General features: G+C 37.3%; 1 protein-coding gene across 1 annotated transcript in view; it reads right to left on the bottom strand.

Annotated features, from left to right (window-relative positions):
- LOC116104569 (translation initiation factor IF-2-like) overlaps window positions 1–24276 on the bottom strand; it is a 186184-nt gene that overhangs the window by 122923 nt on the left and 38985 nt on the right. Inside the window, exon 4 of the mRNA XM_031391088.1 lies at window positions 14340–14370. The gene's annotated coding sequence lies outside the window, so the exon portion shown is untranslated. The remainder of the gene's footprint in view (window positions 1–14339; window positions 14371–24276) is intronic.

Here is a 24276-nt window from a genome sequence, read left to right as displayed (position 1 = left end):
GATTAAAGGCATGCGCCACCACGGCCCAGCGATACTTTTCTCTTAAATATGCATATAAGATATGGTTCAATTGTTTATTATTAGAAAGGTTCTTAACAGGTGTTAGTTCAGGTCTGTAAATGTGGATTTGCCTAAATATATACTGGGCAAGTTATTCTACCAAACACGTTTAGTGCAACTTATTTAAACTTTGTATAACTACTCTGATGATGTCCCAGTATAGGGGAATGCCAGGACAAGGAAGTGAGAGTTGGGGGGGGGGGGGTAGGGGAATGCCTTTATAGAAGCAGGGGGAAGTGGAATGGAATAGGGGCTTTGGGAGGAAAGCCAGGAAAGGGGATAACATTTGGAATGTAAATAAAGAAAATATCTAGTTAAAAAACTACTATACTCCCATTGGAGAAATAAGGGAATGGAAAACAAAACTGCCAAATGATAATAAAGTGTAAAAATATTCAATAAAAATTATAACACACACACACACAAATAAAGCAATATTAAATAGCTTTTCCAAAGTCAGAAAGACACAGGTTCCCAAAGCAAGAGTCAATGCCACACTGTGTGTTGTCAGACTCTGCTCTATTAGAGTCTACTTGGAACACAAACTACTTGATGTATGTTATTATTTATGAACATGTGAATTAATAAGTGACCACTAAAAAGAGAATGGTGATTTACACAATTTTCTGCATTTTAAAATGCCTTGATTAAATGTTTTAATACAGGGCTACAAAGTATGCAGAGTTCATTGTACACCTTTTTTTTATTTCTCACTCATATGAAATCACCAAAGCAATATGGATCACATACTTTGCAATCCTTTTGTATCTCTAGTGGTTTTTTATTCAACAATCCATCTTAAACTATCTAAAATATACTGCTCTATGATGCTTGTCATCATATATGGTAACGTAGATGGTATGTTTATCATATATTTTGACACAATCATAAATGCCTCATAGATACAAGTAAAATCTGAAGTTCCATTTTTACACTTCTTTGCAAGTCTCTGAAGCCTCTAGTATAGTCTTAGAGATCAAATATATATTCAAATGTTTCTTAAATTGAGTCATAAAGTAAAGATTTTGAAACTATAGGAAATGGAAATCTAATATGTCACACAGCTGTGCCTGGGAAGCCTACTTGAGTCTGCATTGATTTGCATCACTGAATAATAGAATTTCCAACCAAATGTAGTATTTTAGCATATGAACAAGTTCAAAGAGAAAAACAAGTACAGGTCTTAGGGAAAGATGCAAAGCAAACATTCCCAACTTCCTCATTTCAGTAAGTCATTTTCTGGAGACTTCAGAATTGAACATGAAACTGGCTCTCAGCCTAGTGGGGCTTCAAGCCACACAGATACAGTGAAGACAATGCAGAAGACTAGCCAGAGGGAGTGTGCTCTGTTCCGTTTGCTTGGAAGCAGGAAGAAGTCTAAGCAATTCTGAATAGTAATGATTTTCTTTCTACACTATCATGTCATTAATTTTGATTTCTGAAATGATATGACAGCAAGAAGAGACTGGTGCTAGATGTGACTGGCATATATACAACATGAATCAGGTTAGAGATAAAGCCAACTGATAGAAGATGTGTAATTAGCTATATTAATACAGTACCAAGACTAATTATGCTATGCTTTCTACAGTTTGTGGAAAATGGATAAAATAATCTTTATTTTTAAAGTTCATATAGAGTGATTATAGTATAATAACATTTTCATGTTTTGATTGACTTTTACTTAAAGGTTAAAAGATATATTGAAATGCAGGGGAAATTAAACTTTATTAGGTCTTTGTTCTCCCAAAAGTGCCATCCATAGCATACTACCTTTTTAATGTTTATTGTCGAGAAAAATCATAATCATTTTTAAATAGTTATGTTTCATGATCTTTTTTTTTTTGACTTTTCCCTTTCCAATTTGTTTTATTTATTTATTTATTTATTTATTTATTTATTTAATGTATGTGAGTACACTGTAGCTGTCCTCAGACATGCCAGAAGAGGGCGTCAGATCTCATTACAGATGGTTGTGAGCCACCATGTGGTTGCTGGGAATTGAACTCAGGACCTCTGGAAGAGCAGTCAGAGCTCTTAACCACCAAGCCATATCACCAGCCCCATGTTTCATGATCTTAATAGCCCACCAGTCTATACCAAATATACAAATGTTACCAAAAGATGGTTTGAAACATGCGATGAAGCACAGCACTAGTTAAAAATCGTAAGTACTCAAGCTATCGTGTTTAGTGGTCTTTTTCCTTTTTCCTGAATGTTGGAAGCAATGGGATTTTTGTCTTATAGAGGTAAGTGTTGGAATAACATCCATTTCTTGACACTGTGATCTATCATGAACTACGAGAACATTAGTCACAGGAGGGAGAATGTGTCCATGATCGAGTTTGGAATATGGATTTAATAAAAATACCACATCTCAATTCTCAGGAATTCAAGATATTAGAAAAGGAAATAAAAGCAATGCATGTATTTGACAGTTAATGTGCTTCTAAGAACTATCAGGAAAATCTGTCATAGGTTTTACAAAATAACATTAACATTTTTAAGACACTTTCATGCTCTGCTAGAAAATATAGCACTGTAAATTTTCATGTGTTGATTGATGATTAAGTTTGTGGGATCTGTGTGTGTGTATGTGTGTGTGTGTGTATGTGTGTGTATTATATATAGTCCTCAAGCATAAGAATTGAGGGTGTGAAAAATTTAACCCTTTGCAATAGTAATATTGAATTTAACTTTTAAAATGTAAATTATCCAAAAAGAGAGAGAATATGAGCTCTGAAACCACTGTCTAAACAAAAGTAAAATGGTGCTTTCCATATTAATTTATTATTTGCTAATAATTATTTGATACAAAACAAATTAACAAATAAAAAAGTCAATCCTTGAAATTTTATCTTGTAAGAGTTAAATGACATTCTTAAAATGCCAAACAATTGTATTGGTTCATGAGTAAGGAAGAATAAAAGATGGCAATTTGTAGTACTAGTGCAAAAGAAGAAAACTCATAGGTTCCTAAAAAAGTCAGTTCTAGATTTACTACTCCATTCTCTACCAGCTCAATTTTTAAAAAAGGAGGAGAGAAGCAACAACATTACAGCTTAATGCAATAGTCAAACTTACTCATAATAGAAGATGCACACATTTGAGAGTGAAGGTTTAACAGACTTAGATTATGTTAAGCATTTTAAGACATGAAATATTGAAATTAATGATTATGCTGCCTCATGTGAAGACTGACAGTGACCACCTGAATGACAAGTGCAAGGTTAGTAAGTCAGGGGAGAGGGAAAATTATTTCTATTCAATATTGAATGACTTACAAAGTAGACCCAACAATAAAAGTTAATCCTTGAAGATATGCCTGACTGAGGAAGAGCCAGAAGAACGAACACAAGGTGGTGTGACTCCGCCAACTGCATTTTCTATTGTGAAAAGAAAGAATGCAAAGTCTACTAACAGAAAGTTTAAATTCTAATCTTAAAAGCTTCTATAATAACTTACTAACTACGCGATAATATGTACAGTTCTAGGAAAGTATGTTCAGCTTGCTACATGTTATCTAAGTTACATGAACCACAGATCAATTCAAATGAAGTATTAGGAAATGCATAGCATTGGAGGAATGACTGACAGTTCTTAGTTAAACTTAAAAGACTAGTAACCATCCATGTGACCAAAGCACACAATTCTCCCTTCTCTCTTCCTTTGTGTAACAGCAATGCTGACGTAAAAGTAAACGTGTTTAGCAGACATTCATAAAAACACAATAAAACAATTTTCATCTCTCCCTCAGAATATAAAAGTAAAAAACAATGTTATCAGCAAATATAATTCTAACTTTTCCAAACCTACCAGATACATATAACAGGAAAATGAGGGAGTTAAATTCCACCGAGTTTCAACAAGGTAACTGGCAGGATCATTTAGGACAATGTTGTCTGGGAAATAAAAGACACCGAAATCAAAGCAAACATATGTGCTAGAGTTTTATGTCGAGCATTTTCCGAATCGTAGGCCAGTTGATGAGAGCAAAGCTGTGGGAGATAGTGCCTCGATGGCTGGAGGCCTCAATGGCCTCAAGGGGGATGTGAAATCCACATGCTTCCTCTTCCACCCTCACTTCCTCCTACCAAGGTAAGTACTGCTGCACCTCCATATGGCTGCTATGACTTACTGCCTTGCAACAGGACCAAAGGCAATGAAGCTAATGATATCCTATAGGTAAGCAAACCAAGCCAAAATCCCCTTTCCCTCATTAGGTTGTTATCTCAGGTGCTTCACTGTCAGAAATCAAATATAGATATTAAATGAAAGAATGAGCTGGATCATTCCAGAAACTTTAAAGTACCCAGCTGTCAATAATGTGACTTCTGAGAGCTACTTCATAACAGAATCTGCTAATATGAGAAATTTCTCCCTCAGGAATTTTACAGACATGAGAAACAACTCTTGGATAACACCCAGTGGCAAATGGGTTAGCTGACAGTGTCATTCTAACAGCCCCTAAATTCATCTTAAAATTTGTTGGCCACTAGGTCACTATATTTTTGGTATGATTGGAACATCTTTTCCATAAAGTATGCATCCCATCCTTTCATAATATAAAAAGTACAAAATATTGGCACAAGAAGAAGGTCCAGAAATTAAAAGATAATTATGGAAGCCAGTAATGCTGAGGTATACATTCAGATGGGGCAAGGACAGTAACGATGCTTAAAAACAAAACAAAACAAAAAAAAAAACAAATGAACAAATTGCATATATAAATTGAAGGATTGATGTGGATGAAGTGTGACTGGCTGGTAAAACGTAAGAGTTCTGTCGGACATGATGATGATGGGACCTTGCTACAATCCCACCACCCAAGAGACTGAGGCAATGGAATCATACATTCGGAGCACACAGAGTTTCACAGCAAAACTCTGCAAGGTGGGTAGAGGGAGGTGCAAAGAATTTAAAGCGTGGATGACCAGGAGATCAAATCAATTCTCGATGCCTGTCAGTCTGATGTTGGTTTAGGAGATAAACATTAGTTCATGGATTTAAGAAGCATGGTAGTGGCTGCTTAGCTACTAAGGGACATTTTGTCAAAACCCAAGAATAATTATAGTTTCGAGGCATGTTCACACTTGTACAACTCTGCAGTTCAGAGTAAGTGGAAATCCCCAAGGGGTGGGACCTGTACCACAGAAAGATTCAGTGATTCAAGACTGAATATCTATTTTGTAGAGCAATAGTCTCAGTAGGCTGGCTCTCTCTGGTGTGTGCTGCTCTCTCTCTCTCTGTCTCTCTGTCTCTCTGTCTCTCTGTCTCTGTCTCTCTGTCTCTCTCTCTCTCTCTCTCTCTCTCTCTCTCTCTCTCTCTCATGCTCTCTCACAGGAGCTTTCTCTCTCCCTCACTGCCGATCCCCTCACTCTCCCCCCTCTATATGCCTGTGTCTCCCTGTGTCTCTTTGTTTCCTTGTCTCTCTGTGTCTCCCTGTCTCTCTGTCTCTCTCTCTTTTCTTCCTGTCTTTTCTTCTCTCAATCAAATTTTAAAATATTGACAAGGAGTATTATATAGGTGGACTATCTGTAGAAAAATTGTGGGTTTCCAGTTTATAAAATGTGAACTTTGGGTCTGGAGACAGGAGTACAGTTTCTACCTCACTCACTAGGGGCACATATTTGAGGCTTCAGAATGTAATAGCAAAGGTCAGACTGGCTGACCCTCCTCTTAGAAATGGGAGTGAATGGTAAGCTACACAGTCAATACTTCTTCACTGGGCCTTCATGCAATGATTCCTGATGTAAATGATCCCCTGAGGCTGGGAACACAGGGTACCATGTGGATGAACAGTGGTGGAGACAGGAAAGGCTGAGGACTGAAAGACTTCCCTTTTCAAACCACTAATATTGATATTTCTCAATAGTTTACTTCACACTTTGACAAAGACACTGTTTACATTCTGAATTATGCCTGGTCTGAATTATGCCTGGTTAAAAACGAATTAGAAGCTTAATTTTAGAAAAAATATTCAGCCGCTGAACCATAGCGATTTAGAGCTACCAAAGTCCTTGGAGACCAACTGATTCAACGCTAATTTATGTAAGATTTTATACATTTAAAGATAAATTTACAAGCATCACCTTAATTGTAAATTACAAAATGATTCTGAAATATTCTGAAATAAGCTGAGCAATCTGTAAGCCATGTTTGGGAAGCCATTGATTGGGAAGGCCAGAGGTATACATTCTATCGAAATGTACACACATACAAGTAAACTGAACACGTAAACACTGTTCTGCCATCCAAAATTAGGCTCTTCTTCTGCTGGCTTTCCACCCTGTAACCCAGTCAGGAAGCTTTAATGAATACCCATGGGGAACCTACAGCACAAAATATTCCCTGACCTATTTGGAAATGAGACAACAGTCCCTCTTGGAATTAAATCTTTGGTGCAAAGATTTTCCTGTCTTTTTTCCCAGCAAATGAGTATCATGTTCACCACTGGAGAGACAACACCAGTTACTTACCCCCAATGAGTAGACTGAGGAAGCACCCAGGAGGTTTGAGACAGTCAGAGTGTCAGATAATGAATGTGCTATTTATAGAACAAATACAACAGTAAGAATCAAATAAACACTGAATCTCTGTAGTTGGAGACAGCCAGCTCCACGAAACAAGAAATATAAAGCCTTGTGCATGGGTCACAATCATTCACATGATTTGTCTATATCTGCAAAATTCTTGCTGGTTAATTTTTAATTGCTGGGGAAGAATCACTTGGGGGTTTTTTTTGTTGTTGTTGTTGTTTGTTGTTTTGGGTTTTTTGTTGTTGTTGTTGTTGTTTGTTGTTTTTTTTTTTTTTTGCCAATCATCTTAGGCAAACATCCAGAAACAATTACCTGTAGAACCCCTGTTCAAAGGTCCCAGTAAATTTTGAGAAATCAGTGAGATTCTCTAATGATTTACAAAGGTCTATCACAGAAATCTGAGTGGAAGAGGTTGTGACTGAAGTGAGGAACAAAGAAAAAACAGGTGTGAAGTGCTTCAGCCAAGGTGTCCCTACTTCCCTCTGAGTAGAAGTGCAGAGAGATGGAGCAAATTCACCCTGGCTATTCAGATCACTTTTGAGATACCTATTCATGCAAGAGGCTCCTGGATGACATCACTATGATCCAATTGGTAGCTAATGAAAACACAGAATTCAGGATGCTTTTCAAATCAATGAGTTTTAAGACTGAGGAAAAGGAGAGAGATTAGCAACTTAGTAAGCAAAAGAGAGGACCATCTAAATAATTATTTGCTTTTGATTTAAATTAGTTTTTTAACAAACCTCATGGTGCTATAATATCAGGGTTGTTTAAAAAAATTATCCAAACTATCAGTGACTCCATCCAAGAAGGTAATTAACTTGAAGTTTTGAGACAACTGAACTCCCAACAGGAAATGTTCAGGACACAGAGTGAACAAGTGAGCTATTAACTGAGTCTGATGATATGCTGTAGCATCCAAATAAATAACAGGGATCAACTTAAAAAATTAACAAGGCACTCACATTTGAATAGAATTATAGCTACAGTTCTTACCCCTAGACAGAACAGTCAATAACTGTCATACAAAAACTTAAATCACTCAACTATAATAAATTTAGCATTAAAATGTATTAAATTTTTTAAATATATCAAAATCCCTTTTGTTTTTCAAATCTTTAGTGAACACATTTATAGTGTTTACGTGGTGATACTGTCAGTAATTTAGTGTCAAGAGTAACATGGCTCCTTTCATTCCTTTAACCTTTAGAAGTATTTGCAGCTTCTTAAAGTTAATGAACACTTAAATGGACTTGAATGGCTGGTACTGTAATACACACTTTAAAAATAGGCAAATTATTCTTTATCAAAACTTTAGGAAAATAAACTTACATAAATAAAAAATAAAACTGCCCACGGGACCTACAATAACCTTTTAAGTTAAAAATAATAGCAATAATCCTAGATTTGATTTTGTACATTTTCAAGACTAACAAGATTAAAAACTACATTGCTATTATACTTTTCAATAAGGACTTTAACTTCCTGCCTATATCAGATTAACCCAAGATAGAGGATATTATTTTTCAAAGAAATTTATGGGGAAAAGTTCAAATTAAGTGGTGTTTATTCCCGTTCAAGGAGGACCTCGGTATGGACCTCGGTAAGTCTCCAAGATATCTGACACAGGACTCTCCTTGTGAATGCTAACTTTTGTGTTCTCCTCTGTTTCCATCAATGGACCCTGAATGCTCCAATAAAGAAAACATGGCAGAAATGATACTATGAGTCTTCTGGAGGAACACCCTTAAATAGCATGTTTTTTTTTTTCTTTTTTGCGGTCACCTGGAATGACAGCTCTCTAAACTTTTTCTTTCCCAAACACAGCTGTTAAGCTGGTAGAACTCCAAACCACACACAGAGACCTCGTGCCAGTTCTCTAATCAGTTCAACCTGGTCACAATCCTTACTTCAATAGATTCTAGAAACAAGTATGTGAATAAAGGAACCTCCAGATGATTCTGTATCCCAGAACTCTAAAGCAAACAAGCTTATTGACCACATCCACCCCCATCTTTGGAGAGTGGCAACTCCTTCATAGGCACACCCTGCTGTAATTTTGCACACATGCTATAAGAACATACTAACGTGTGTTATTTCCCTCATGGGATTTGGGATTTTGCTGTTATGAAGCAGCTGGTAAAAACATGATCTTTCCTAAGGCCATTTCTACAATAGTAACAGCAGTTAGTGGTAGAATGGTATGCATAGCAATCTACCAGATACACTACTAACCCTTCACATGCACACTGTCTCTCTATGTACCACAAAGCATTGTTAATATTCTTACCTTATAAATAGGAACACTAAGCCCTTGCAAGAGTATGTGGCTACTATTGTCCTTGGGGACCTAGGTAACAAATATTAGAATCAGAATACTCTTGGTGTTACACTGAAGAACTCCAGTATTATTAATGTACTGCCCATGTGGGAGAAGCTTATATGCATGCCCAACTGGGTTATCGTGTCTCTAAACGTGCTTACTGTCTGGATCATCTACTGGAGGGGGTTACACCTTAATAAACTGCAATTCCCAGAGACTTCCGCAGTTTGCATGTCCTAATAATAAACAAAGTAGTTTAAAGCAGCCATACCGTGGTTATCTTTCTGAATCCTCATACATTAATGATGAGGATGACCTTGTTTTGTCCACTTGAGAGACAAATCTGAAATCAGATTAGTATTCATCAAGCACAGGAGTGATGACAATGACTGTGAGTTGGAGCTAATCTTTCCCCAAGGAACTCACCAAGTATATGAGGGAGGACCACAGATACTAGCCAACTGACTATACCAAGTATATAAGGAAGGACAGCAGTCACAAACCAACTATACCACTCCCTCCCCCCGGCATTGCTCACCCCCAGCTATCTCAGCTCTTGATTCTTGGTATTTAATGGACAATAGCCTTAGCTACAGGAACACACCTTCCATTCTCTTACTTGGTGTTAGTAAGTTCAGGCTAATCATCCTGAGTGTTGCACAGAATTTCCTGGGAGGTGCTGATTCAGCCAGAAAACACATTCCCTTTTCCTCTCTGCTTTGCTTCCTTCCTGCAATATGGGGTGCACAGGAGATAACTAGCATACCAGGAGCTACTCTCTGATGCTGATAGAAAACATGCTAAAGAAAAAGGAGATGTCGGGGATACTCTTAAGATCATGGTGACAGAACCACAGTCTGCTTACTACTGAACTTCCTTTCCAAAAAGACAGAAATACATTACCATGATGTTTAATACCTCAATATGATTACGTTTTTGGTAAATTCCATCAGATACAATTAAATCTTATGGGTGGGTTGTTTTGGGCTTTTTTTTTTTTTAATAATCAAAGTACCAAAATGTTCAATTTATACAAAATAAAAAACTTCACCTTATCCCCAAGGCAACATCCTTCATTGCCAGGACCATTGTGTGAATTTGAAGACACAAATGGGAACCCTATTTGCTGAGAGTGCATGGCAAAGTGCTGCTTGGCTCATACTGCAGGCAAGGTGACATGGCCAGGGAACTCAGGAAAGAATAGAAAAGCTGAGCAAGAATGAAAACTGCCACAGTTAGCCGATGCTGAGCTGTATGCCGGGCACGTACCACACAATGAACCGAGAAATTCTACCTATTATTTACACGGTGACAGATAAAAGAAAATGAGGTGGAGCTCGATAAACAAGCTCTCTTCTAAAGTAGATTTAGACACTATTCATCCCCTGCTTTCAGCCCAGAAGCCTGCTTAGCTACAACTGTGAAATAAATTCCAACCCTCACAACATTTCGAGGCGGAATAATGTTCAAAGCAGACTCAGGCTTTCTTTGGCTTCTCTTTGAAATTGATTAGGTGTACTTTCAGATGAGAAACGGGCTGTGTCTCAAAGAAGAAAGGATATTTTTAGACAAATACAAAATAGCTAATTTAAGTTTTCAAAATAAAGAGCGTACTTAAGATTTTGACTTGATACTATAGCTTTGAGCTATTATAAATACCTTGTATGATGGGCCCACAAACAAATCATGCCATATCAATTTTTAATAAATTATCAAATCATGCCAAAAGGCAATTGATTGTTTAATATTAATTGTTTCTATGTTTTTAATATTTTCTGTTAAAGTCAAACTCATTATAAAACAGTAGTGAGCCATAAATGGACTAAGGCAGTAGACATAAAATCATTGATGAGTGCTTACGAAGTAACAGACATTAGATTCAGAGCTGGAAAGAGACGTTACATAAGCAGTAATTTAATTTAACTTTTCAATTTAAGGCATGCCCAGTCACATGCAACTCTCTGAAGTGAAGTATTTCAACAGCTCACCATGAGTCTGCTTTAGAAAGTAATCTGAAAATCCATAAGAGCAACAAAAAAATTTACTCTGCAATAGCACTGATCTAACTGCTAAGACACAGAGACGAGCAAATAAGAATGATTCAGCTCAGTGAGCCATGCTACCCCTGCCCACACAGGAGAACTCATGCACCAAACCATTCAAGGGGCTTTGGACCAAGGGACCGCAGTCTCCCTGTTGAAGTCTGTCCATAGCTTAAACCTCACCAAAAGACAATCCAGGCTATTTTGTACAGAACAGTTTCACACTCCGTAAGACTTAAAGATTTTTTTACTGTTAGCTGCTTTTCTTAACGACTCTCTGATTAAGGAAACAGTTACAGGGATGAAGCTGGTGTTTCCTATATATTTTATTTTGATCTCAAAAATTACATTTATTTACTAGTTATTTGTGCGAGGTATATGTGTGTGCACCGCTGTGTCATAGAGTCCGGTAGTGGTGAGAGGGTGCCTGGCAGCACTTGGCTGTCTTCCAGTCTGCGGTTCCGAGGGATTAAACTCAAGTCATCAGGCTTGGCAGCCAGCACCTTTACCTGCTAACCCATTTCACAGCCACCTCGAAACTATAAAGTAAAAATAAACATGGACATTCCAGTTCTCAAAACAAGCTCAATGATTTTGTTTAAATTCTGTAAAGAGAGAAATGAGGCCACAATGGAGAGAAACTCCAATGCAGCTTTACAGACTAAAGACTGCATTAGAAATTCCAGTACGGTCACAGAGTAGGGGACCATTCACCATTCATGAATCCTGGGGCTCCTCAGCTATAAGGAGGCCTAAGACCTAAATTCAACAAATATTTTAATATACTGTCCTGCCATCATTCCTGACTCGATGGATATTAGTGTTCTTTCAGACTTTTGGAATCATTTGTATTACCTAAGAAAATATATAATGATTACTTGTAAACCTGAACTATATTCGTGTTAGGAAAATGCATTTAGATTTTTTTATATGTAAAGCAAAAAATATGAAATGCTGAGTATATAAAATGATACATAAATTAATTCTATGATTTACTTGGAAGACTGTACAGTGGGTTAAGAACATCCTAAAAAGAATGGGTGCTCCAATATCATTCTAAGAAAAAAAATCAGTAATTTCCTATTGTAACAATAGACGAGAATCACCATTTGAGGTAATTTTTAATTCCTATCACAACTGATACAAATCATTTCTTTATCCAAGCTTTAAAATTCCTTTGTTAAAAAACTGAATGCCTTTTAAATGTTCAGAAAAGAATGAAACATATTTATAGAATCTATGTAGCACATATCATCACACAAATGCATCTGGTTGTGCACTTAGGAAAGCACTCAAGGTGGCTATTTATGAAAGCACCATTGAGCTGCCACAGAACATCTTTCATGTGCTGTGGTCACCACTGTATCCTCACAATGTAGCTCAGTACCTAACATATTCTGAGAACTCAAAATTATGTGCCAAAGTAATGGCTAGAAAAATTTAGTATTAAAAAGTAGTTGTTTATAATACATTAGAAGCATATTTTCATTTGAGAAATTTGCTTAAACATATATAAATAAGTTCAATTGTCTTTCTTGTATAAAAAAATCTCACATTGTTACATTATCATATATATTATTTGTTTGGAAGGCAATGTATTAGTCTAGTAAGCATTTTCCACTTGTGTTGGGCTACATACTATGAAGTGTATATTTCTCATTAGCCTATAATGAATGTTGATGCTGTATAATTAATAATTCTATTAATAGTGAAAGGAACTAGTTTCTATTTTGAACCATTAGCAGTCATACAAACTAAAATCTCATTTAGGAAGAAGTATTGCCATCCTGTAAAGTGGATGATAAAACAGGTTAAATGATAGCTATAAAATTCCTAGTTAGAGAATATTAAGTATCTTTTCCATTGGATAAAGCAAAATAAAAATCTGCATTAGACTGAGATGTTCTAAAGTCAATGATGTCAAGTCCTAAGTGAAATACATATGTAAATAGAAATGTACAATGAAACCAAGCAAACCTGCCCACATATCAACAAACAGCTCTTCAACTTTGTGGGTTTGATTTTAAATGAAATTCACCAATTTGTGGTCCTTAATATATGGGAACAGAGCAATGGTTAAACTCATTACTGACATCTGATACAACTTATCAGCTACCACCAAACTGCCCCTATAACTCATCTGATTATTTACAATGCATGATTCTATCAAGAACTCTTCCCCATCACCTGTTTAAAGCCAGAGAGCAGCTGGGCTATTTTACAAATAAGGGATTTGGGTTTTCAAGGCAACAAGGGAGCAGAATCAGAAGCTCTGGTAGCTGTGAACCAAGCTCAAGAGCTCCACCCTTTCACGACAGTAGAAATATCAGCTGTTGTCTCAACAGCTGGCAAGTAGCTGGATGAAAATAAGATCTTAAAAGAACTGCAGATTTCATCTAGAAGATATCCATCATCAGGAGGCCAAAAGAGACAGTAGCATTAAAAGATGTGATAAGAATGGGAAAGAAAAGCAAAGCAAGCTAATGAGTGATACCATACAGATGTTAATGAACTGTGGCCGGAACTTCTTACTGCTATTATGGAAAACTATAACCTGAAATATCTTTTCAAAGGTAAACCTATGTTCTAGAGGGTGTTTTACAAAATTGTCATTTGAACTCTCTCCTCAGCCTCGCACCTGCTTGCTACCTAATGCTATTGTTGTGTTGAGGATGTGTGATAATTATAAACAGAAAGGCATTGTGACAAAGTTTAAGATGAGGGCATTTGCTCCTCTAGCAGGAAGCATTTTATGGATGACATTTTCACAGGCACTTATTGATTTAGCTAACAGTCTAGTGTTGACCATGTGCCACACAATGATCAAAGAAACCGTTCAAGAAGCATGCTCCTGGCCTTTGGTAATGTCATGTAACTCCTAACCTAATGACAACACTTATGGTACCCCAAAACAGCAGAAAGAAAGCAACTCACTGTATTGAGATAATGCCAGAGAGAGAGGTGCAGGAATAAGAGGCTAACTATAAAGGTTGGTAAACTGAGGCAGCAGTCCTGACTTTAGAGACTTCATAGACTTGATCTACAGAGAAACCTTTTAAGAGAGCCTTTCAGGAAAAGGACAGCACATGCAAATACAAAGAACATGATAGATGAGAAGGGGAGCAGACAGGGAGACAGGAAGGATTTGCTGAGTAGCGCTCAAGGGTTCAGAGGAGGCTCAACCCCTTACATGTGTAACAGCACCGATCCACGCGTCTGAGTTTTCTTCCCCTGCACTTGACAGTCTGTGAAAGGAAACCAAAGGAAAGAGCAAAACCACATTGCTTCAGATAGAAGAGGCTGAGAAGCAAAGAGAGAGAGAGGCACAATGCCCAAGATGCCACCACCTCACTGGGTGCTGTGCAAGCCACTCACCAGTTTTCAGGGCAGTTCTTCAAATCAGCATCTGCAGAAGAGTAAGGAAAAGGAGAGGTTTATGTAGAGAATGCCCTCTTTTCATAAACTCTTCACTTATCTCTAAACAAATTAGTAAACAAAAACAAAGAATACCAGTTGAATGCATACTACATAAACATGAATTGGGGTATATGAGACTAGAAAAGCAGAGAGGCACACAAATCCCAGTAGCTATCATCGTCATGGCACACATGGATGCTCTACAAAGATGATGGTTTTGTGCCTACCACCATTGGCTACTGCTCACACCCCATTCTATACATGCCAGAATGCCAAGATCCACTGAGGAAGAAACTGCGTTGTAATGGGGGAGGGGATTCAATCTGTATGTCTTCAATTACCCAACTCCGGGAACACGCACTTTGATACAGCAAGAATTCGTTGTATTTCACACACACATTGTTTCATTGCACAACAACCTTATTAAATGCGAGTTTAATTTTTCTCTTTACCAGAAATTCAAACTCACACAAGAGAGCATAAAATCCATATATTTACACATGTATATTTCTATGTGGAAAGTCAAATAAGCATGCCCATTCTATATTTATTGTTTTATAGTAATGCAGACCTTATAGAGAAGGAAAAAATCTGCATCCTACCCATAATTTTGTTCAAATGACAATTTACTTAGATTCTATCCAATGGGTATTAATATTCACAAAACCTTTTTAGAAACAAAATATGTGCAGAGAGTAGATGACCTGATATACAAGCTTAATCCGCATGACTCTACTGTTAGATCAATAGAAAACAATCCTTCCCCGTAATCATATTTACTAGTACATAAATCACTGTTACTGGAGTCATTAAAGTTTCTCAGATAAAGATTTCCAACCGAACTCCATAACCTGAAAACTTTCATTCTATAAAATAATGGTAGGGTGGGAGAGTGAAGTAGATCTGATGGTAATGAGTGGTTCAAGTCTTGGCATTTTGTCAATTAATGAATATGTTTAAACTGCAACACAAATTTAGCTTACCGTAGAGGAAAAAGTTAATAAAACCTAGGACAGTAATTCACTGAAGTATTTCGGTAGTAAAGTTAAGCTGAATAAAATCAGTCCTAATAATGTGGTTAGTTTTATTAGATTGCTAAAGGAAACAATATCCTTTAAATGATTTTATAATGACAGTATTAAAAGCAACCTTGAGTTTCATTCAAAAATCAGACAAAATAGCCTTTTAATACTACTTGTCAAAGTTCCCATGGATGCAAATGTTTATGACGGAAGAGGATCAAAACTGGATTCTTGAATAGCTTGCTTTCAAAATAAAATAAAGGCTTTAACAAAGTGTCAATTTTAGAAGTACAAATTTCTGACATAACTATTAAAGTTACATTTCACTTAAAATGTAAGCCATTTGTACTCATAGATACTGCAAACAGAACTACATCCTTCTCTCTTCCAGAAACTTCTCCCAAGTGAAATAAAACTCTAGGTGATCTTTTCTTCATTCACTAGTTAGCAATGGCTATGAGAGGAGAGATTACTTTGTGGACAGACCTTGAAAGTCATTGATGTCAATATTCTTCACTTCCGAAAAAAAAAATGGGATAAAATATCCATTCACATGCGACTTGGATAGGCCCTTGCTTTGGCCTGGATAAATTTAACTCTTGAGGGAGAAGCCTATAGAAAGCCACCTGACTTCAGGTCAGGACTGTTTTTAGGCCTGTGGTACACTAGTAACAGATCAACTGGTTTAATCCACAACTGATAATTTTATTTATTTCCCATTTGGTTTGAAAGTCAAACGTTTATTCTAGTACAAAGCAGGGACACAGGGGCATACCATTTCACCCACAGAAATGTTGCTTATCTATAGATGTCCGCATTTAGTACCCCTTCTTCTGGTGACTATTCAATGGATTGCCTTGTTGAAACTGTTTCCCCCTCAGAGTTCCTCATGCTTTTTGTAAACTTCTTATATCACTTTTCATTTTTCCAACCAAGCTTAAAAACAAAACCCTTCAGCCCAGGGCTATGCACTGACTAATATGCCTAAGGAAAGCATGGCACATAGCTAAGTTCTCCAATACCTCAATCGTAATTTTTTTTTCTCAAATGGCATCAGAAAATTGATATCTACTTTAATATAAAACTAAATATTAACATTCAAGAATATATTAATGAAGCATTAAGAGTATGGCAGTCTGTAAAAAAATGAAACCTCCAATATATATTGTTGGCCCAAGAAGTAACAAGACATTTCTAAGCAGTTCAGGGGAAAACTGCCAACAGCCTTCAGGTCATGATAACTTGTATGCTGGGTGTTTCTGGGTTATTGTCTGAACTGCTAGCCTAATGTTCATGAAAATTTATACAATTGTTTCACAGGAAAACTCCTTGGTGACTTAGCCAGACCTTGGTTGAGAGGGTGTTTCAGACATTATTCTTAAGGCCAAGCTTCCATAAAGGTCAGTAGACACTGTTTAAAATATCATGTGTGTCCTTTCCTTTTAAATATAAATCAGTATATAAGAATAGTGGAATAATTCTCAAGAACCATAGAAACTGGTGTGAGGCTGAATCTCAGGGTTGTTTTGATTTGCATTTCCCTGATGCCTAAGGATGTTGAACACTTCTTTAGGAGATTTTCAGCCATTCGGTTTTCCTCAGTTGAGAATTCTCTGTTTAGCTCTGTTCCTTATTTTTTGATAGGGTTATTTGGTTCTCTGGAGTCTAACTTCCAGACACTATTGCTGATGCCAAGAAGTGCTTGCTGACAGGAGCCTGATACATCTGTCTCCTGAGAGGCTCTGCCAAATTCTGACCAATACAGATGAGGAGCTTGCAGCCAACCATCGGACTGGGCACAGGGACCCCGATGGGGGAGTTAGGGGAATGACTGAAGGAGCTGAAGGGGCCTTATCTGGCATCAATGGGAAGGGCAGCCCTTGGTCCTGTGAAGGCTTGATGCCCCAGTGTAGAGGAGTGCTAGGGCTGTGAGGAGGGAGTACGTGGGTGGGTGGGGGGAGCACCCTCATAGAAGCAGGGTAAGGGGGGATGGGATGGGGGCTTACAGAGGGGAAACTGGGAAAGGGGATAACATTGGAAATGTAAACAAAGGAAAATATCCAATTTTAAAACAAGATGAAATAAAGACACACTCCTCAAAAAAAAAAAAAAAAATTATGGAAACTCTCAAGCAACTTACATCCTTCTCTGTGTTTCAGAAACACCAGAGCACAACTTAATCAGTCTGAAAGCATCCATTGACCTCATTTAACACATACGTACTGAACAACAACTACATGCTTCGCCCTTGGCGGGCAATGGACATTCAACGGGGCCACCTTATAGATACACTCATCCCATACTGAGCTACGATGGGCATGGGGAGTCAAATATTAAACACATAATCAAGCAAATAAAATAAAGAATAAGTGCTACCCTGGAAGCAGGGTGGGGTGAGAGATGGCATCCAGGGTAAAGAGGGGTAAAGACAAGCATTTGTGTAGATTCTGAGTATAACGGATCACAAGGAAAAGAACACTAGGTGGCCTCAAATAGAGTTGGCCATGAGAGAGGTAGTGTAAGAATAAGCACAAAGGCAGACAGACAGAAGCCAGTGCTTGGAGCATTTGGAATTGTACTTGAAGAATAACAGAATGAAAGGAACTACATGAGCAGTAATACTGAACAAAATAATGGCAAATACCGAAACAATATAGCAATTTCCAAGATATACTATGCTACATGTAATTTATTTTACCAAACAATACATCATTATGTAAAGTAATACAACAACCAAACTCTAAGAATTCATGGAGCAGAGACTGAAGGAAGGGTAAGCCAGCCTAAATATAGCTATCTCCTGAGAGGCTCTGACAGTATCTGACTGACACAGATGTAGAGGCTCACAGCCATCCATCGAACTGAGTGCAGGGTCCCCAGTGAAGGAATTAGAGAAAAGACCAATGGAGCTGAGGGGTTTGCAGCCCCTTAGCACGAACAACAACATGAACTAACTAGTACCCTCGGAGCTCCCAGGGTCTCAACCACCAACCAAGGACTGCACATAGAGGGGTCTGATTGTTCAAGCAGCATGTGTATGGTAGAGGATTGCAAAATCGATCAATAGGAGGAGAGGACCTCAGCCCTGTGAAGGTTCTGTGCCCCAGTGTAGGGGAATGCGAGGGCCAGAAAGTGGGAGAGGGCGGGGTGGCAGGCATGGGGAGGGGGGAGGCAACAGAGGTTTGTTTTTGTTTGTTTTTTTTTTGTTTGTTTTTTGGAGGGGAAACTGGGAATGGAGAAATTTGCATGTAAATAAAGAAAATATCTAAAATAAAAAAAAAAAAGAATTCATGGACCATCTCATTTTATTTTGGCACTCACGTGAGTCTTCACAAGATGTTCTAAACAGTAGATAGTGATTTTACTAAAACATCAGAAGATTCATATTTCAGAGAAATGTGTGTGAGATTAAATTACCAATTTAATGTTCATATTCTGAGTTTCTAAATAACTTACAAATTCAGCAAGACATATATATGAAAAGCACAGTTTAAAAGCTTGTTCTTTCTAACATCAGATACTAAAATAGGTTATATTTAAAAGGTAATTCTATGCCAATTATAAATTAACCCGTGTAAGCATAGAACTGATGAATGTAGCTCAATATATTGATGCCTAAATCAGGAATCTACATGACGTCCAATTTCCTAATATTTTATTAAAAGTCTTTGCTTATCACTCAAGATCATTGGAATCTCTACTGGCTCACATTGTCTCATTAAAAAAAAATCAATCCTAGATGTTCATAGAAACTACCACAATCTTCTCTGTTCTTTTCGTATGTTCTCCTAATTCTTTGGAAATTCCATTCAATATACTATGATCGTATTCAATCCCACTCTACCTTGAACTCTTCCCAGATCCCATTTATCCAGCCCCTCTCAGCTACTTTCCCTCCTCTTCTTCTCTTTCTCAAACAACCCATCAAGTCAAATTTGTGCTGCCTAAGTCCGCATAGGTGTGAGGCTAATTACTGGAACACAGTGAACATACCAGGAAAAATGGTAAGGAGGGACAAAGGAATAGAGATGGAAGGGAGGAAAGGAAGGGAGGAAGGAAAGAAGGAAGGAAAAAGAAAGAAAGGAAGAAAGAGAAAAAGAAGGAAAGGAAGACAGAAAGGAAGGAAGGAAGAAAGATAGATGAATGATAGACAGACCAGTTGATCATAAGGAAACATCTGAATATAGGTCTAGATATCAATTAAACTTCCTTAAATTCTGCTTTGAAACATAAGGTTCATCAATATGAAAAACACATCGATGCAAGTAGATCTTATTTCAACATTAGTAGAGTAAGAAAAAGTAACATTACCCATCTGTCCTTCTGTTTCACATATGTTCCAGGAAACCTTACATGGACATGTAGGTGACATTCTCCATTAGGCTTGGGGAGGGTTACGAGTGTGGCTCAGTAGCAGAGTGCTTGCTGGCTCTGAAAGAGGCATTGCTTTCTCCTCCCAGCATCACCAAACGAAGGATAAGCAAACTCACCAACATGCACACAAATGCTGCAAGATCAGTTAGGAAAATATGCCTTGTATGGTTTAATTCTCTCTCTCTCTCTCTCTCTCTCTCTCTCTCTCTCTCTCTCTCTCTCTCTCACACACACACACACACACACACACACACACACACACACAAGAGACTGTCTTAAATTCCTGTAGAAGAGCCTAAAAGCCAGTGCAATAATACTGAGGGAACGTCTTTAGTGTTGGCTAAGATATGAAAGCTGAACCTCTGAGAACTGTGTGAAGAAGTGTATCAGAAGATTAATCCTTCTAGAGAAGTAGCTAGACTATGTTTGTTTGTTTGTTTTTCTTTCTACCCAGAAGGGTGTTTGCTTCCTGCCATAGGAAGACACAAGCTGGAAGTCATCACTGTAGAGTCGAGGAGAAACCCTCACTAAAGACATAATCTCTGGATGATCCCAGCTTCCAGAACTATGAAAGGGGAACTTCTATTCCTTATAAATGAGCCATTCTCAAGTACTTTGGCCACAGTAGCACAAACGGACTAAAACAACCCTAACTACCTAGGTCTGAAGACTGAAGTGGTGTCCTAGGATGCACTCAACCAAACAGATTTGCTGACTGATGCTTGTAAACTAAGCAGCCAGTTCTGCCTCAGGAATCTATTTTCCTGTTTTCTAAGTCCTAAGTAATAACACTTCCATTTCAGAGTAGTTTTGTTTAACTGTTTTAAGAGTGAAGTGATACCCTGGGGGGAAAAATCCTATTTCCCTTTGATACTAAAAATTCTTTGCATTCAAATAGCACTTATACATTTTTAAGAAAAAAAAAATGTACTTCTTGTGGCTTTCCGGTTTATCCATTCTCTTCCCTGGAAATCTACTTTGGCTTATTTTGTTACTCTTTTTCTGTATGTAAGTGGGCAGGCAGCAAGCAAGGGAGATGGAGATTTAGACAGTCAATCACCCTGCTCACTCAAGAGTTTTAAGTGTTCTGTTTGTTGTCTCCTAGGAGAGCAGCATCCATAGTAACAAATGCAAATGCATTTACTTTAGGGCTATTTTAATAGCCATCAATGGAGTGGGGTGGGGGGAGTTATGTGTAGACTCAGGTCTCTGGGCTCTAGGGATCAGCAATAATTTAGTCTTTAAATAATAATGGCTAAGGCTTCATAGGTTGTAGTTTGATCCACATTAAGCAGTAAACCACATGTTTAGCATGTATGCAGCACCCCTCTGTCTACTCTCAGAGCCCTAAAAATACACCTTGCGTTGCATATGTGGACCAAATGTCTTGGGTCTGCATGAATATTTCATCATTCCTACTTAACTTTGCTCCCTGGACCTATTGTTGCATCAAACACTGAAAACAAAGCAAAACTGATAGCAGATACTTCCCAGGGGCAGTGTTAGAGAGGGGACCCAGCCACTCCACAGGATTTCTTAAAGAGAGACTTTCTACCAAGAAGTGGAACTAATGTCTTCCTGCAGAGGAAGCTGGTACGCACATCATACATGCAAGATAGAACAAAATGTGCCCGGTTCAGAACAAGGGTATTCGGTAACTGGTGAGTGTTCAACAATCATTTTTGAGAAATAAACATATTACTACTTCACTGTCTGTGACTTTTGTGGGCCACTGAGTCCTCACGGTTGTATGTAGTACTTGTGCCAATGAGCACTATTCATTACTAACATGGATAGCATGCTTTTGGGTAAATAACAGTTTTGTTCTTAACAATAATTCTGTTCCAGCTTCATTTTGAAGATGAGGGTACTGAAGCTGAGCTATTAGGTAACTTCCCCTAAAATATGACATGACAAAGATCGGCATCATGGTTTGCTTGAAACCAACCCCCAACTCTTAACTCTTTCCTTACTGCATCTAACTGGAGCTATCTGTTTTAGATTGATCCTTAAAATATCTATGGAAATTGAATGATATTTACTAATAGGAGCAACCTGTGTAAAGGCTTTAGATTTTTTTCCAAGACATATTCATATGCTTACTCTATCTCTTACACATAGGGATTAAAAATATATTTTCGCCAAACAATGTTTAATTCTCTCATTAGGTATTTAGGGAAACCCTGAAAATAAAACCCTACCAATAAATATAGATAACATGAGGAGAATGAAATTTCTTTAATTTACTAAAATAAAGTTACATTTAAAAAAAATGACGAGTCCCAAAGAGATTGATGTGTGAGTAATCTTTCGCTTGCCTCAGAAAGACATTCTCAAGAAGCTCTGTCAAGGAGGCACGGAGCTGTGCCTGCTGCACTACTTGGTTTGGGCTCCTGTACTCTAAGAACAAATGCTAATTACTGCTCAGCCCTAATGCTAATCTCAGCATCTGCTAATTAAAAGATCACATCTTCTGCAGAGTCAGCATTACCATTCAAATGAAAACATTAATCAGTTTGAAAAATTCAAAATCAATCAGCTGGAAGGAAGACGTGGAGGCCTTCTGATGTAAAAGGCATAAACCTAGAACTGCCAAAGAGCAAATGTGGAGTCACTCCCCTCAGCCGGCCACTTCCACTGTCACAAAAGTCATTCAGAAAAGTGTCCTCCCCCCGCCCCGGGGTCCAGCATTGTGCCATGACCATTTGATGACACGTGAGGTTTATACACAAAAATCACAACACCATCTGGCTCCTGAAGAGGGCTGGTTTAACATTTGACGCACTAGAGATATGATTACTGACCAGATTTTAAAAATAGAGATTGCAGAGTTTTCAAATTGATAATGCAACTTGGTGAGCTATTTCCAGCATACTAATAACTGCAGAAAAGCTCAGTTGTATTAATTATTTTCCAGCTGTTTTTACTTTACATTTTGCTTCTTTAAGCTGCTAGTTCTATTTTTAATAATCATTACTAATAGCAGACCATTCGAAGTAAAGACCAGAATGTGCTTCAGGGTTCTAGGGGAAGAAACAGGCCTCACATTCACCCAAGGATTTCCTTGCATGGAAAAATAAAGACTAACTTGAATCTCCTCCCATACAGCAAAATACAAATTTCTTTCCACTGTTAATAAACAAATGGCCTGTAAACTCATGTCAGAAGCTAAAACTCCTACATAAAAATTAAAGTATCAAAATATAAAAATATTTTAATACTTTCATTGACTTAAAATTGAAAGGATGTAAATGCCTAACTTTTCCTGAAATCTTAGTGACCACACACAGACGCGCACACACACACACACACACACATTCGGATAATGGAAAGATACCTCCTTTCAGAAAGCTGCTTATGATTCATGTGTGTAAAGAAAACAGTAGAAAGTTAAACCTCATTCTTGCTCCAAAGCCAATGGTACCCAAAGGAGAAAGGCTTGAAGAAATGGTTCAGACATTATGGACACTTGTTGCTCCTACGGAAGACTCAGGTTGGTTCCCTGTACCCACATGATGGCTCACAGTCATCTTTAACCTGCAGCTCTGGTTCCGAGGGATCCAATGCTTTTTTCTGACCTTTGTGGGTACCAGTCATGCAGGTAGTATGCACACTTACATGCAGGCAAAAATAGATCAATCTACGATATTAAATTATAACTTCATTATTAAATACAGCCATATTAAACACATTATTATTAAATATAATACTAAAATATTAAAGGTAAATGACTAAAGCATATTTCATTTTAAAATGGTGAAGATTATATATGGATTCCATTGCAAAAATTTCCTAATATAATATTTGAAATTTATAAACTCAAATTCATGTCCTTCCTTATCTAAACTAAAAATTCAGGCCTACAAGGATTTACAATAATGCTTTCATACAGAAAAGTCACTTTGATATATAGTACGCTTAGGGAACCTAGCTCCAATACACTTTATTAGATTAAAAAATGAATAACAACTTCTTATGACAATTATATTTCAAAAAATTATTAGTAAAATTTATCTTGCAATCCTTAAAGTTAATAAGGGTGACAACACGAGTCTATGCATCTTAGAATGACTTCTACTTATGAGGACTGGAAATCATTAAAGAGAGTTTGTTTTCATAACATTGATGCATGCTCATAAAAATTTTATTCCATTCAGACAAATAGTGTAAATTCTTGTTAGGATAACAACCATTAATAGAAAAATTATTTTCATACGGTACCAAATAAACAAGAAGAATTTTGAATATTATAGATTTTCATCTTATGCATCATTAAAGAAAAAGACAAAAGGTGCCTCGTGTTCATATTCCAAGGGAAAAATGGCTCATTTTCACATGCTTGGAAATATTAAAAAAAAAAAAAACATATCAAGAGACAGAATGTGAAAGAGGCAGAAACACAAACTGATCTTCGTGGGTATTTGTAATTTATCTACAAAACTGACAAAATTTTCAATTTTAATTCTTAATTTCTCAATTTCTTTTTTTTTTTTTTTTTT

Source organism: Mastomys coucha, unplaced genomic scaffold (genome assembly GCF_008632895.1).
Source record: "Mastomys coucha isolate ucsf_1 unplaced genomic scaffold, UCSF_Mcou_1 pScaffold22, whole genome shotgun sequence".
Classification (NCBI taxonomy): domain Eukaryota; kingdom Metazoa; phylum Chordata; class Mammalia; order Rodentia; family Muridae; genus Mastomys; species Mastomys coucha.
This window is presented reverse-complemented; position numbering and strand designations above follow the sequence as displayed.